Raw genomic sequence first — 5,940 nt, forward strand, 5'->3', positions numbered from 1 at the left:
CGCACTACTTTTATTTACTTTCCGCACTCGCACTACTTTTATTTACTTTCTGCACTCGCACTACTTTTATTTAAATTAATGCACTTTTATTTTACCTTGTCTAACTAAATCTAAAAGGTTAGAATGTAAGGATCGTAATTGAATCGATAATCCGTACAATTGTTCGTAGAAACACTTAAGGGCTATTTTAACTTTCAACTTAAGTTTTCCCGCACTTCAATTCCGTTGGGTAAGATCGAAAGCTGTCCAACGTCTTTATAAACTTAATTGTTTCTAACTATTTCAAAAATAGCGAAAGCGCTTTGTTTAGTTCATTAGGAGTTTTTAACATTAAGAAGAAAAGAGATTTTAAAACTATTTTCGGACGCGTTTATAAGTTTAGAGTCTGGTTCGTAAGAACCTTTTTTGGTTAAGAAGTCCAGGTTATAATACTTTTCAACTTAGTCAAGATACTATATTTCTTAAAAATAGGTTTACTCCGCTAACGCAATGCGCGCCTTTTTATAAGTGACAATAAGAGGGTTTGATTAGGGAGTATAACTCGGTTCTGAATACGCGAAAGCAACAGTTCCCGTTAAATTAGTTCTTTTCAAAGTAGGAAACATTGCCCATAAGTAGTCCTATTAGCAAGTACTTGGATTATCAATTGGTTACGTGAATTACATTCGACCCTGTCTTTAGTAATTAAATCTATTTAAATACTTTACTTTTCATTGTACACTACAAAAACACCTATTTTGATTTCCTTTGATAAACACCATAACAACAGATAATGATAGCTTGACACTTGGTCTTTGTGGATTCGACAATCTTTTATATTACTCTGACGCGTTCGTATACTTGCGAAAAACACCGCATCAAGTTTTTGGCGCCGTTGCCGGGGACCAATTTCGTCAAATTTCATTTTCCTGTTGTTATATCGTTTAGACTTAGGTTATTTCCTGCCGGTCAATGCGAAGAACTCGCAGTACCGGAATTTTAAGTTTAGTATACCCTCTGGCGGAACCTGAACGTTACGCTCGCGCACGTTTATTCTTTCATAGAATTAAGAGAGCTATGGCCGAAGATCAAAACCAAAGACCTCTTAAAGATTTCTCTCAACCATCTAATGAAGAACCTAGTTCTAGTATAGTAAACCCAATTATCCCAGCCAATAATTTTGAACTTAAACCATCCCTATTGCAACTAGTGCAACAAAGACAATTCGCAGGTCTCGCTACCGAGAACCCTAACCAACATTTAAAAATATTTCTTCAATTAGCAGATACTTTTAAAATCAATGGAGCTTCTCCTGAGGCAATACGTTTAAGATTATTTCCTTTTTCCCTCAGAGATAAAGCCCTATCGTGGTTAGATTCCCTTCCACCCAATTCCATTACGACTTGGGATAACCTTAGAAGAGTTTTTCTTGCTAGATATTTTCCCCCGAGTAAGACCGCCGTTCTTCGAAACCATATAACTAGATTTATCCAAAACCAAGGAGAATCGTTGTTCGAAGCTTGGGAGAGATATAAAGAGTTGTTACGAGCATGCCCACATCATGGCTTAGAAAACTGGTTAATCATTCAAACCTTCTATAATGGACTTCACTCTAACACAAAGATGACCATCGACGCTGCCGCAGGCGGTGCTCTGATGAATAAACCTTATCCTGAAGCTAGTGCCCTCATCGAAGATATGGCTCAAAACCATCAATCATGGGGAGTCGAACGAGCGACAGTTGAGAAGAAGGAAGCCCAAGGAGGAGTGCATGAACTAAGCTCTATAGACATGATGCAAGCTAAAATGGACGCATTGGCCCTCAAAGTCGAACATATGTACATAAACCCGAATACTGTAGCCGCAGTTTCGTCGGATTGTGAGATATGTGGAACCCAAGGACACCAATCTGCAGAATGCAGTCTATTAAACGAAACCCATTCCGAGCAAGTGAACTACACCCAAGGGAACCCATATTCGAATACCTATAACCCTGGATGGAGGAATCACCCGAACTTCTCCTATAAAAACAATAACCCTATTCAAAATAATGCACCTCCGAGACCTAGTTATCAAGCCCCTAGATCAAATCAACCTATGCAACCTGTACCACCAAAACCGAGCCTTGAGAAAATTATGGAAAATTTTATCACCGCTCAAACTCAACAAAACAAGGAGTTCATGAACCAAAACATTCATGTTAACGAATTGATCACTCAGTTAGGAACCAAGGTTGACCAAATAGTTACTCATACCAAGATGCTTGAAACCCAGATCTCTCAGGTAGCTTTAAACCAAGCCCCTCAGACTACACCTGGAGGACAATTCCCTGGACAACCTCAACAAAATCGGAGAGGACAAGCCAACGCCATTACCCTACGAAGTGGGAACGCTTATGATGAGCCACCAAACCCAAGATTGAGTGAACCCGAAACTTCTAAGGAATGTACCAAATCCCCGGACAAAGTAAAGGAACCAGAAGAATCTGAAAACCAAGACAGTCGAGAGAAAGGAGAAGAACCTAAAGATAAAATTTACGTGCCACCCCCGCCATATAAACCACCTATACCATATCCGCAAAGACTCAAACAAACCCAGATCAATAAACAGTATCAAAAATTTATTAAAGTTATAGAAAAACTTCGTGTAGAAATCCCTTTCATAGAAGCCATCACCCAAATACCTTCTTATGCAAAGTTTCTGAAAGACATCCTTACCAACAAACGTAGACTTGACGATCCGAAGCCTTTGGAATGTAATGCTATTTCCGAGGACAAATTAGCAAAGAAAGATAAAGATCCTGGAAATTTCTCCATTCCTTGTCTTTTGGGTAATCATGTCATCGATAAAGCTTTTCTAGACTTAGGAGCTAGTGTAAGCTTAATGCCTCTAGCAGTTTGTGAGAGATTAAACTTAGGAGAATTACAACCCACTAAGATGTCACTTCAGTTAGCCGATAGATCTGTTAAATATCCGATCGGCATTTTAGAAGATGTCCCTATTAGGATAGGTCAATTATTTATCCCTACTGATTTTGTTATCATGGACATCAAAGAGGACAATGATATACCAATCCTTCTAGGTAGACCATTCTTATCGACTACAGGAGCCATAATAGATGTCAAGAAAGGAAAATTGACATTTGAGGTAGGTGACGAGAAAATAGAATTTATACTTTCGAAATTTCTTATGGCACCTGTGATGGGAGATTAGTGTTATGCCTTAGATATCATTGATGAATGTGTTAGAGAATTAGAACAAAAAGAAATTATTAAGTTACCATCAACCCCCATAAAGGAAGATGATGACTTTAAAGAACCTTACATCGATGATAACCTTTACGAATGTTTATCCCTTACTCCAGATCCTATGCCATGCCCTAAGAAACCAACCTTAGAACTTAAGGAACTGCCTAAGAACCTGAGATATGAGTTCCTCGATGAAAAGTTGAACCGTCCAATTATAATTAGTGCTACCTTGAGCCAAGAGGAAACGAACCAACTTTTAGATGTTTTACGAAGATATCCCTCGGCCTTAGGATATAATATCTCTGACCTGAAAGGTATAAGCCCATCCGTATGCATGCATCGAATTTCGCTCGAAGAAGATTCAAAACCCTCTAGGGAACATCAGAGAAGAATAAACCCTATAATGAGTGATGTTGTTAAGAAGGAAGTTCTTAAGTTACTTGAGGCAGGTATAATCTACCAGATCTCGGATAGTAAGTGGGTGAGCCCTGTGCATGTAGTACCTAAAAAAGGAGGCAACACAGTCGTGCAAAACGATAAAGGCGAACATGTAGCTAAACGTTTAGAAGGAGGATGGCGGATGTGTATAGATTATAGAAAATTAAATAAAGCAACTAGGAAGGATCATTTCCCTTTACCATTTATAGACCAAATGTTGGAGCGTCTAGCCAGAAGATCAATAAAAAACTACCTTTACATCCCCTTATGGAACTTTTGCCTACAGACGAATGCCTTTCGGCCTTTGTAACACCCCAGCTACTTTCCAACGCTGCATGATGTCAATCTTCGCAGACTACCTAGATGGTATCATGGAAGTGTTTATGGACGATTTCTCGGTTTGCGGATTCGATTTCCATAATTGTCTTGCTAACCTCGAGAAAATCCTGGAGAGATGCGTGGAGGTGAACCTCGTGCTAAATTGGGAAAAATGTCATTTCATGGTGACCGAAGGAATAGTTTTAGGATATATAGTTTCCGAAAAACGTATAGAGGTAGATAAAGCTAAAATAGAATTTATAGAAAACCTAAAACCCCCAAAAACCATCAGAGAAGTCCGAAGCTTTCTTGGACACGCTGGATTCTACCGGCGTTTCATTAAGGACTTCTCCAAAATAACTAAACCGTTAACCGGACTTTTAATGAAAGATGCTGAATTCATTTTCGACGAAAAATGTAATGACGCATTTAATCTTTTAAAGCAAGCATTAATCTCAGCACCTATTATGAAACCGCCCGATTGGTCGGAACCTTTTGAGATAATGTGCGATGCTAGTGATTATGTAGTTGGAGCCGTTCTAGGACAAAGAAAAGACAAAAAATTACATACCATTTATTATGCCAGTAGAACCCTAGATGCTGCCCAACTTAACTACACAACAACTGAAAAAGAATTACTCGCTGTAGTTTTTGCTATAGACAAATTTAGATCTTATCTAGTAGGAGCAAAAATTATTGTTTACACCGATCATGCTGCCATTCGTTACCTATTGAATAAAAAAGATGCCAAGCCCAGGTTACTCCGATGGATTCTATTACTACAAGAGTTTGATTTAGATATAAGAGATAAAAAAGGCACTGAAAATGTAGTAGCCGATCACCTTTCTAGGCTAGAACATCTAAAACCTGAACTAGTACCCATAAATGATGATTTCTCCTACGATAGACTGATAGCTAAAGTAGAAACCATTGAAGATAATAACCTAGATACTCAAGAGAATTCCCAAAATTCCTTAGCAATAAGTAATGTACCCTGGTATGCATATTTCGTTAATTACCTAGCTGCTGATATAGTACCCCCTGATCTTGACTACCACCGCAAGAAGAAATTCTTCCACGATGTGAGAAACTTCTATTGGGACGAACCGCTCCTTTTCAAAAGGGGTAAAGATGGCATCTTTCGTCGTTGCATCCCAGAAGAAGAGGTAAATAGTATTATCGAGCATTGTCATTCTGCACCTTACGGTGGACATGCGAGCACCTCTAAGACATACGCCAAGATTCTTCAAGCTGGCCTATTCTGGCCTACCATGTGGCGTGATGTCTATGCTTACATTGTCAAATGTGATAGATGCCAACGCACTGGAAACATTTCAAGACGTGATTGTAGCACCTCAAATTTTCACCCCCCATTCATTCATTCATTTCATTTTTAGGTCGTTGACATTACATTGACATTACATTAACATTGCATTGCATTGTATCTTATCAGTCAAGACTGGCATCAAGAGAATTCATCTGTGCAAGAGACCAAGCATTTCCATGAGATGAAGGCCCTATGTTTGTTCTAGAGAGTTTGTGTGAATCAAGGATCATGTTGAAGCAACTTGACCAAAGGCTAGAGGCTCAAAAGTCATCAGTACATGTCCAAGTCATCTGAGGCCCATAAAAGTCAACCGAAGGTCAACTGAGGGCTAGGAGGTGGAGAAATGGTTTGAGACGCTTCATTCATGTCCAAAAGAGGTTCATTCATCATGTCAAGTGTCTACATTGAAGATTCTGAAGCCAGATCAAAAGTTTCCAAAAATGGAAAGTGACATGTAATTTGAAAGTTTCTAAAAATGGCAAGTTTTTGGATCAACTTCAACTCAACTTTCCAACATCAAAGAAGCTTCAAATTAATTTTTGTCCAACATGAAAGTTTAAGATATCTCTCTCCCATTTTCAAAAAGTCCAAGATCATGAATTTATGATGAATGGTTAAGGAGTTATGATC

General features: G+C 38.6%; 1 non-coding gene across 1 annotated transcript; it reads right to left on the bottom strand.

Moving 5' to 3' along the window:
• Positions 1-1,440: 1,440 nt before the first annotated feature.
• Positions 1,441-1,547, bottom strand: LOC127077891 (small nucleolar RNA R71). The gene has a single exon (XR_007787656.1). It is a non-coding gene; the product is annotated as a small nucleolar RNA R71 (small nucleolar RNA).
• Between the last annotated feature and the right edge of the window lie 4,393 nt (positions 1,548-5,940).

This window comes from Lathyrus oleraceus, chromosome 4 (assembly GCF_024323335.1).
Source record: "Lathyrus oleraceus cultivar Zhongwan6 chromosome 4, CAAS_Psat_ZW6_1.0, whole genome shotgun sequence".
NCBI lineage: Eukaryota > Viridiplantae > Streptophyta > Magnoliopsida > Fabales > Fabaceae > Lathyrus > Lathyrus oleraceus.